We start from the raw sequence: 10,995 nt of genomic DNA on the forward strand, positions 1-10,995 counted from the left end.
TGACCTCGACGTGATTTGAACACGCAGCCTTCTGATCTGGAGTCAGACACGGTACCGTTGCGCCACGAGCTCCACAATGCAACCAGCGATGTTTGTATATATACACGTTCATCAAACACTGTTTCATTTCTCCTGCCTTGGAGTAATGAACGGGCTTTATAATCCCCGCCCACTCGAGTCCCCCGGGTGTCAGACAGCATCAGAAGCAGCGCTCACCTGTCACTCACCGTCTCACGCCCGCTTTCACCACCTGCTGCCGGCTGACTGCAGCAAATCCAATTACACACACCGAGCCCCCACAATCATCACATCACAGGGAAATAAACTGGGAAACTGCTCCAAATACACAACTGGTCGAGCAGCTTCTGAAAAACAATTAAACTTGCGGCTGGAAGCAATATTCATAACTGCAAACAAGGCCGTGTAAAAATATAAACTGTGTGTGTGAGCCGAGGCCCTAAGCTCTGGAATTCCCTCCCTAAACATCTCCGCCTCTCTTTCCTCCTTTAAGACGCTCCTTAAAATCTACCACTTTGACCAAGCTTTTGGTCACCTGTCCTAATATCTCCTTATGTGGCTCGGTGTCAAATTCTGTCTGATAATCGCTCCTGTGAAGCGCCTTGGGGCGTTTCACGACTTTAAAGGTGCTACATAAATGCAAGTTGTTGTTGTTGTTATGTATATGTGTGTGGTGTTTATATATAAAATGGGTGTTTATAGAATGAGTACAATGCTGTGCACGTGTGTCAGTTGTAAATAGTGGTGAACGGTTATTTTTCAGACTGGAGGGAAATACACAGTGCTGTTCCCCAGCGGTCGGTATTAGGACCAATGCTCTTTCTCATATACAGTAATTACCTGGACTTGGATATACTGGGCATAATATCAAAGTCTGCAGATGACAGGAAACTCAGAACTGTCGTAAATAATGAAATGGGCAGAGACATAGCAGATGTGTGAAGTGATCCATTTTGGTGGGATGATTGAACTGAGGTAATATAAACTAAATGATACAATTTTAAATCGGGTGCAGGAACAGAGAGACCTGGGGGTGTAAATATCTATCTCTGAATGTGGCGGGACAAGTTAAGAAGGCTGTTAAAAAGCACACGGGATCCTTGGCTTTATTAATAGAGGCATAGAGTACAAAATCAAGGAAGTAATACTGAGCCGTTATATATCATTGGTTAGGCCTCAGCTGGAGGATTCTGGGCACAACATTTCAGGAAGAATGTGAAGGCAGAAAAGATTTACAAGCTTGTTTCAGGGGATGAGGGACTTCAGTTAGGTGTATAGATTGAGACGTTTTCGTTGTTCTCCTCAGAGTAGAGAAGATAGCGATGAGATTTGATAGATGTGTTCAAAATCAGGAGGGGTCTAGCATGGTCAAGGAAACCTCCAGCTGATTACCACATACTGCTCTCCCTCAGCTGATGAATCAGTACTCCTCCATGTTGAACATGGATACATAGAAGATAGGAGCAGGTGTAGGCCATTCGGCCTCTCGATCCTGCTCCGCCATTTAATGAGATCATGGCTGATCATCCAAATTCAGTACCCTGTCCCTGCTTTATCCCCATATCACTTGATCCCTTTAGCCTGAAGAAATATATCCAACTCCTTCTTGAATATACTTAATGAATTGGCCTCAACTTCCCTGTGTGGCAGAGAATTCCACAGGTTCAACGTTCTCTGGGTGAAGAAATTCCTCCTCAGCTCAGTCCTAAATGGCTTAGTCCTTATCCTTAGACTATGACCCCTGGTTCTGGACCCCCCCGCCATCGGGAACATCCTACCAGCATCTAGTCTGTCTAGTCCTGTTAGAATTTTATAAGTTTCAATGAGATCCCCTCCCATTCTTCTAAACACCAGCAAATGTATGCCTAATCGATCCAATCTCTCCTCATACATCATTCCTGCCATCCCAGGTATCAGTCTGGTGAATCTTCGCTGCATTCTCTACATGGCAAGAACATCCTTCCTCAGATAAGGCGACCAAAACGGCACAGAATACTCAAGGTGTGGTCTCACCAAGGCCCTGAACAACTACAGCAAGACATCCTTGCTCCTGTACTCAAATTCTCTCGCTATGAAGGCCAACATACCATTTGCCATCTTAACCACCTGCTGCACCTGCATGCTTACCTTCAGCGACTGGTGCACAAGGACACCCATGTCTCCTTGCACTTCCCCTTCTCCCAATCTATTGCCGGTCTGATAATAATCTGTCTTCCTGTTTTTGCCACCGAAGTGGACAACCTCGCATTTATCCACAATATACTGCAATTGTCATGCATCTGCACAATCACCTAACCTGTCTAAATCATACTGGAGTTTATCTGCATCCTCCACACAGCAGAGACACCCACCCAGCTTTGTGTCGTCTGCAAACCTGGAGATATTACATCTAGTTCCCTTGTCTAGATCATTTATATATATTGTGAATAGCTGGGGTCCTCGCACCGATCCCTGTGGTACCCCACTAGTCACTGCCTGCCACGCAGAAAAAGACCCGTTTATTCCAACTCTTTGCTTCCTGTCTGCCAACCAGTTATCTATCCAAGTCAGTACCTTACCCCCAATCCCAGGTGCTTTAAATTTACACGCTAATCTCTTATGTGGGACCTTATTAAAAGCCTTCTGAAAGTCCAAATACACAACATCCTCTGGTTCTCCCTTATCTATTCTACCAGTTACATCCTCAAAATATTCCACTGGATTAGTCAAGCATGATTTACCTTTGGTAAATCGATGTTGACTTTGTCACTGTTTTCCAAGTGCTCTGCTATTACATCTTTTATAATTGACTCTAGTACTTTCCCCACTACCAATGTCAGGCGTACCATTCTATAATTCCCTGTTTTCTCTCTACCACCCTTTATAAATAGTGGGGTTACATTAGCTATCCTCCAATCCATGGGAACTGTTCCAGAGTGCATAGAATTTTGGAAGATGACCAGCAATGCATCTACTATTTCTAGGGCCACTTCCTTAAGTATACTAGGATGTACATTATCAGGCCCTGGGGATTTATTGGCCTTCAATCCCATCAATTTTGCTAACACCATTTCCCTACAAATACTGATTTCAGTCAATTCCTCCCTCTCATTAGACCCTATGTTGCCCGACATCTCTGGGAGGGTAATTGTGTTCTCATTTGTGAAGCCAGAACAAAAGTATGTATTTAATTGGTCAGCCATTTCCTTGTTCCCCATTATACATTCCCCTGATTCTGACTGCAAGGGACCGATGCTTGACTTCACCAATCTTTTTCACTGCACATATCTATAGAAGCTTTTACAGTCAGTTGTTATGTTCCCTGTAAGCTTACTCTCATAATCTTTATTCCCCTATTAATTAATCCATTTTTCCTCCTTTGCTGAATCCTAAACTGCTCCTAATCCTCAGGTTTGCTGCTTTTACTGGCCAAAATATATGAACACCACTTGGAAGAAGAACTGAGTGTATAAGGGCACAAATTTACTCTGGGTGGAGGACTTCAATGTCCATCACCAAGAGTGGCTCAGCAGCACCACTACTGACCGAGCTGGCCAAGTCCTGAAGGACATAACTGCCAGTCTGGGACTGTGACAGATGGTGAGGGAAAAACCTCCTTGACCTCTTCCTCTCCAATCTACCTGTCGCAGATGCTTCTGACCATGACAGCATTGGCAGCAGTGACCACCGCAAAAACACTGTGGATACGAAGTCCCGTCTTCACTCTGAGAACACCCACCTTGGTGTTGTGTGGCACTACCACTGTGCTAAATGGTATAGGTTCAGAACAGACTAGCAGTTCAAAACTGAGCCTCCAGGAGTCGCTGTGGGCCATCAGAAGCAACAGAATTGTATTCCACCACAATCTGTAATCACATGACTAGGCATATCACTCACTCTACAATTACCACCAAGCCAGGGGACCAACCCTGATTCAACAACGAGTGTAGAAGAGCATGCCAGGAGCAGCACCAGGCGTACCTAAGAATGAAGTGCCAACCTGGGGAATCTGCAAAACAGGACTTAATACCAGACGCAGCATGCAATAGACTGGGCTAAGCGATCCCACAATCAACAGATCAGATCAAAACTCTGCAGTCCTGCCACACCCAGTCGTGAATGTTGGTGGACCATTAAACAACTTACGGGAGGTGGAGGCTCCAAGAATATCCCCATCCTCAATGATGGTGAAGCCCAGCCCGTGAGTGCAAAAGACAAGGCTGAAGCGTTTGCAAACAACTTCAGCCAGAAGTGCCGAGTGGTTGATCCATATCGGCCTACTCCCGAGATCCACACCATCAAAGAAACCAGTCTTCAGCCAATTCCATTCACGCCATGTGATATCAAGAAACGGCTGAGCGCACTGGATACAGCAAAGGATATGGGCCCGGACAACATCCCGGCAATAGTGCTGAAGACTTGTGCTCCAGAACTAGCCGCGCGTCTGGCCAAGCTGTTCCAGTACAGCTACAACACTGGCATCTATCCCACAATGTGGAAAACTGCCCACAAAATGTAGGGCAAATCCAACCCGGCACTTTACCGCCCCTTCAGTCTATTCTCAATCATCAAAACATGAAGGAAGGAGTCATCGACAGTGCTATCAAGCAGCACTTACTCACCAATAATATTCTTACTGATGCCCAGTTTGGGTTCCGCCAGGAACACTCGGGTCCAGATCTCATTACAGCCTGGGTCCAAACATGAACAAAAGAGCTGAATTCCAATTGTGAGGTGAGATTGACTGCCCTTGACATCAAGGCAGCATTTGACCGAGTCTGACATCAAGGAAGTGAATGGGAATCAGGGGGAAAACGCTCCACTGGCTGAAGTTATACCTAGCACAAAAGAAGATGGTTGTGGTGGTTGAAGGTCAATCATCACAGCCCCGGAACATTCCTGCAGGAGTTCCTCAGCGCCGTGTCCTAGGCCCAGCCATCTTCAGCTGCTTCATCAATGACCTTCTCTCCAACATAAGGTCGGATTTGTGGATGTTCCCTGATGACTGCACAGTGTTCAGCGCCATTCAGAACCCCTCAGATAATGAAGCCGTCCATGCCCGCATGCAACTCGACCTGGACGACGTTCAGGCTTGGGCTGATACGTGGCAGGTAACATACGCGCCACAGAAGTGCCTAGCAATGACTATCTCCAAGAAGCCAGAGTCTACCCTCCTCCCCTTGACATTTAATGGCATTACCATCGCCGAATCCTCCACTATCAACATCTTGGTGTCCCCATTAACCAGAAACTTAACTGGACCAGCCACATAAATACTGTGGCAACAAGAGCAGGTCAGAGGCTGGGTATTCTGTGGCGAGTTAATCACCTCCTGACTGCTCAAAGCCTTTCCACCATGTACAAGGCGCAAGTAGGGAATGTGATGGAATAATCTCCAATTGCTTGGATGAGTGCAGCTCCAACAGCACTCAAGATGCTCGACACCAGCCAGTACAAAGCAGCCCGCTTGATTGGCACCCCATCCACCACCTTAAACATTCACTCCCACCACCACTGGTGTACCGTGGCTGCAGTGTGTACCACCTAAAAGATATACTGCAGCAACTCGCAAATGCTTCTTCGGCAGCACCTCCCAAACCCACGATCTCTTCCACCTAGAATGACAAGGGCAGCAGGCACATGAGAACACCACCACTTCTAAGTTCCCCTCCAAGTCACAAACCTTCCTAATGTAGAAGTATATCATCGATCTTTCATCGTCACTGGGTGAAAAACCTAGAACTCCCTACCGAACAGCACTGTGGGAGCACTATTACCATACGGACTGCAGCGGTTCAAGAATGCGGCTCACCACCACCTTCTCAAGGGCAACTAGGGATGGGCAATAAATGCTGGCCTTGCCAGCGACGACCAGATCCCATAAATGCTTAAAAAGAAAGAAATGCAGTGTGCTAGGCCCAACCACCTTCAACTGCTACATCAATGACCTTCCATCCAAAATAAGGACAGAAATGGGGATGTTCCCTGAAGACTGCACAGAAGGGAATGCAATGGATGTTGTCCACAGGGATTTTAGGAAGGTGTTTGACAAAGTACCACATAGAAGGCTGGTTAACAAAATTGATGCTCATGGAAGAGGTGGTCAGTGGCAGCTTGGATAAGGAACTGGCTTAAGGACAGAAAACAGCAAGTTGTGGTAAATAGCTGTTTTTTCACACTGGAGGAGGTTCCACAAGGGTCAGTGCTGGGGCCATTACTTTTGTGATATTTGTAAATGATCTGGATATTGGAATAAAGAGTAGAATTTCTAAATTTGCCGACGACACCAAACGTGGGTGTGTAGCAAACAGTGAGGATGATACCAATCGGCTGCAGCAAGAAATAGAAAGCCTAGCAGAATGGGCAGACAAGTGGCAGATGGAATTTAATACAGAGAAGTGTGAGGTGATGTATTTTGGCAGAAGGAACAGTGAGAGGCAATATACACTTCATGGCACACTTTTAAGTGTGTGCAGGGACAGAGGAGCCTGGGAGTTAATGTGCATAGGTCCTTGAAGGTGGCAGGACATATGGAGAGAGTGGTTAAAAAAAACATATGGGATCTTGGGCTTCATAAATAAAGGTAATGAGTACAAAGGTAGCGAAGTTATGTGGAACCTTTATAAAGCACTGGTTAGGCTACAACTGGAGTACTGCATCCAGATCTGGTCACTGCACTTTAGGAAGGATGTGAAGGCCCTTGAGAGGGAGCAGAGGAGATTTACCAGAATGTTCACGGTGATGAGGGATCTTAGCTACAAGGACAGGTTGGAGAAGCTGCATTTGTTTTCATTATAACAACAAAAACGTGTATTTATATAGCACCTTTCACGTAGTAAATCCTCCCAAGGCGCTGCACAGGAGTATTTAAAGACAAAGGCGGTTATGGGGTGATTTGATAGAGGTGTACAAGATTATGATGAGCTTGGATAGGTTAGATGGGGATAGGCTGTTCCCACTAGTTCATGTTAATGGACTCGGGGACACAGATTTAAGGTATTGGGCAAGAGATACAGGGGGGACGTTAGGTAAACTTTTTTTATGCAGTGACTGGTTTGGACCTGGCATTCGCTGCCGACGGAACTGGTGGAAACAGAGACACTCAATGTTTTCAAGCGGAGACTGGATAGGCACTTGAGAGAAATAAACGTACCGGGGTACGGGGATAGAGTGGGGGAATGGGACTGAATGGATTGCTCCACTGAGAGCCAGGACAGAATTGATGGAACGAATGTCCTCCTTCTGTGCCGTTTTGACTCTATGACTATGAACTATAGAGTAGTGATAATGGGGGCTTCAACTACCCTAATATATCTGAGACTCAGGCTAAATATAGAAAGTTCAGAGGAGAAGTGAAAAGGAAAATAAGAGGGAAAAGACAGGGTATGAGAATAGATTGACAACGAACATAAAAGGTAATCCAAAAGTCTTCTATATGCATATATTACCAAGGTTAACGACACTAATATAGTGGCAGAGTAAGTAGTGCGGATGGGAGCAGGAAATTGCAAAGGGACATAGATTGTGTGGGTAAAATCAGAGGCATCTGATTCAAAAGATTCGGGAGAAGGAATTTAGGGACTTTAATGAGTTTGAAAGGAACATTTTTGACTTGTGCAGTTTTGTTCAGAGAAATGTTAGTGATGGGAAATTAAACCAGAATCTGGGATTCAGCATTTCACCTTCTCGCTGAACAGATCTTTCTGGAGAAGTTGTGTATCAGTTGTTGTAGGTTAACGGTTATCACGTTCGCTTAACACGTGAAAGATCCCCGCTTCGAGCCCGAGCGGGCGCATTATGCTCGAGACTATTATTTATGTGAAATTAATTGATACACAGTGTGTAAAATCAGATAGGTGATAAAACTTCATCAATGAATAAAGTTTCACAAATTATTAAAGTTTAGTTATTGAAGATTCGACTGTCCCTCAGTGTGAGCATTTCTTTCATTCTGCAAAATCAACGCTATCAGTTAATAAATGGTGATTAAAGCAATTGAACCACTAAACTACCAGAAAACACTTTGAAGAGTTTATCACAATTGCTGACATTTCTTCTCTTTTTTCTTGTGTTTTTTCAGCTCTTGGTCCTTTTCAGCTCCTGACTGCGGATATTCCTCTGATTTAAAGTGAACAAAATACAATATCTCGCAGCCCCGGCCTCGGTTAACACCAACAGATCTAAGCCACATTTCAGACACGGAAACAAACCCATTAATTATTCGCTCTTCCCCAGCTCCAGAGCTCAGATTGTTATTGTCCACCCCAGTGACCCGGGCCAAACCTCCCCATACACCGAGCACAGGCTCAGGAAATCCCCAGGGGAGATGATAACACAGTCACTGAGCCTTCGAGAAACATTGAACAAGCACCAGGACTGAAACATTTTAAATGCAGAAGTGAGCAAGTGAGTTTTCTAGCATTGAGGAGCGGTCTAAGGCGTCTGCGTTTAGGTCGCAGTCTCTTCTGGTAGGCGTGTGTGCAAATCCCACTTCTGACATTCTGCATATTTAATTACTAAGTGCAACTCATTTATTTTGACGCCACTGTGAAGCACTTTGGGACATCCCTCAAAAGTGGGATTCAGCGGTTCACCTGCTCGCTGAGCATTCCCATCTGACCTGGCACTGAAAGTGCAGACGTTTCCGCAGTGTGGGAGCTATCACATACGCGGAATCATTTTGATGGATCTTGCTCCTCATGCAGGTCCAGGGGCGGGTTTGCTCTCCTGTGAAAGGACATAAGAACATAAGAATGAAATAATTAGAAGCAGGAGTAGGCCCTATGGCTCCCGAGCCTGCTGCGCCATTCAATCAGATAATGGCTGATCATCGACCTTAACTCCACTTTCCTGCCTATCCCCATATCCCTTGATTCCACTACAGCCCAAAAATCTATCGATCTCTGCCTTGAATATATTCAATGAATGAGCATCCACAGCACTTTGGGGCAGAGATTTCCAAGGAAAGCGGCTGAAATCCATTTAAATCTAACAATGGCTGATGTCACAAGCACCGAACATTTTTAAGCAAACTTCTAAATTAGAGTGTGTAAAATCAGAAGTGATAAAAGTTCATGGCATGCAAAGCATGGAAAGTACTGTGTGAAATGGGACTTGGATAATATTAATGTCAATATTTTTCTGCCTGACATGGTGGTGGAAACAGATTCAATGTTAACTTTCAAAGGGGAAATAATTGAAAAAGGAACACTTGCAGGGCTTTGGGAAAAGAGCAGGGGAGTGGGAATAATTGGATCGCTCTTTCAAAGAGCCGGCACAGGCACTATGGGCCGAATGGCCTCCTTCTGTGCTGTCTGATTCTATGATTCTATATTAAGTTATTACAGTTTGTCTGTCACCCAGTAAACCTGTTAGCAATTCCTGTAGTGAGCAACACAATGTTGTGGGTTGATTAATGATGATTGAAACAATTATAAAGAGTCTCACTGACTTGAATCATCCCTTATTACCTTTGGTTAACAAAAATCTATCAATCGCAGATTAAAATGAACAATTGATGGAGCATTTTTGAAAGAGCTATCCAATTAGTCCCACTCCGCTGCTCTTCCCCCATAGCCCTGCTGACCCTCCTGCCAGTGGAAACTGTTTCCCCCATAATTTTGAACAACTCTATTAAATCTCCCCTGAACTGTGATTAATGCAGTTCAATGTGGGCACGTGTCAGATCATTCACTTTGGGTCTAAGGAAGATCGGTCAGTGCTTGGTCTGAAAAAACTATGTCAGAGAATATTTTTTCTGTGAAGAAAACGGTCCTGATTAATTTAACAAAAGTTTCCCCAGATCCCTGCTCTCACAAGCAATGAACATTTTAAACTATTCTCCTAAATTACAATGTGTAAAATGAGATATGGGTTAACAGTTCAGCACATGCAAAGAGCAAAATAAATGACTGAAGTTTCGACTGACACTCAGTCACCATATTATAATATTTTTCACTCTGCAAAAGAAGGCTGTCGGTTAATTAATGGCGATTAAAACATTTCTTATTTTTTCACATTAGTTGCATGTTATTTATTTACTCAAATTTCTTCGCTTTAATTGATTAAAACCTGTGATGTCAAAGTTACTTCCCTAACCGGGAATCGAACGCGGTCACACTTACGGATCAGAATAGCTTATTGAATCACATAAAGGTGCCCTCGAAAAATATCACTCTGCTAACTTAAAATCACGGCTGCAATTTGTTTCGGTGTAAAATAAGGAGATTGAAAATGACAAAAAAAACGCCAGGCAGCGCCCGCGGTGAAACAGGGCTCGAACTTAGAATTAAGTTGGTGCTGCGAAGTAACCGCTGAGCTAAAGCTGACGCCGATCAAAGAGTGAAAAACCGCTCAATATAAAGGATGAGCTCACAGATACCAGGCGCAGTGCAGTCAAATGTCAAATCCCTTGTTTTTTATTCAACAGAGGAAGAAGAGACATGAGCGGGAATCAGAAGCCACAAACTTTAATTAAAGGCACAAATACTTACTGACAAATCTTTTCACTGTAAAATTCTTTCACTTTATTTCAACGCTGACTGCGTTTAATCTGAATGTCAGCACCATGGGATTTTAAATTCAGAACTGCTTCTATTTTGTGCGCATGTTAGAAATAACTGGTCCTGTTCAATTTGACCAAAGTTCCCCAGATTCCTGGTGTCATCAGCAATGATCATTTTAAACCAGACTCCTAAAGTACAGTGTGTAAAATGAGATATGGGTAACAGTACAAATTATTGAACTGTTGACTCTCCCTCAGTTAGTATTTCTTTCATTGTGACAAAGAAAATTGTCGGTTAATTCATGAGGCTTTACCGTAAAAGCAACAAAGAAAAAGTTTAACAAAAACCTTCAACCAACGTGGGCACGAACCCAGGAGCTTGCTACCGACTGAGCAAGCATGGCCTGATCACTTTGACTATCAATTATCACTGATCGACAGTGGCACAATAATTAGTGTGGATGGGAACAGGGAATTGCAAAGGGACATTGATT

The 10,995-nt window shown here is 44.2% G+C and overlaps 1 non-coding gene across 1 annotated transcript; it reads right to left on the reverse strand.

Annotated features, from left to right (window-relative positions):
- On the reverse strand, nt 1-72 carry trnaw-cca (transfer RNA tryptophan (anticodon CCA)). The gene has a single exon. It is a non-coding gene; the product is annotated as a tRNA-Trp (tRNA).
- Nucleotides 73-10,995: the final 10,923 nt, after the last annotated feature.

The sequence above is a fragment of the Somniosus microcephalus genome, unplaced genomic scaffold (genome assembly GCF_052327205.1).
Source record: "Somniosus microcephalus isolate GS21.2 unplaced genomic scaffold, FLI_Smic_1.0 unresolved_chr4, whole genome shotgun sequence".
Classification (NCBI taxonomy): domain Eukaryota; kingdom Metazoa; phylum Chordata; class Chondrichthyes; order Squaliformes; family Somniosidae; genus Somniosus; species Somniosus microcephalus.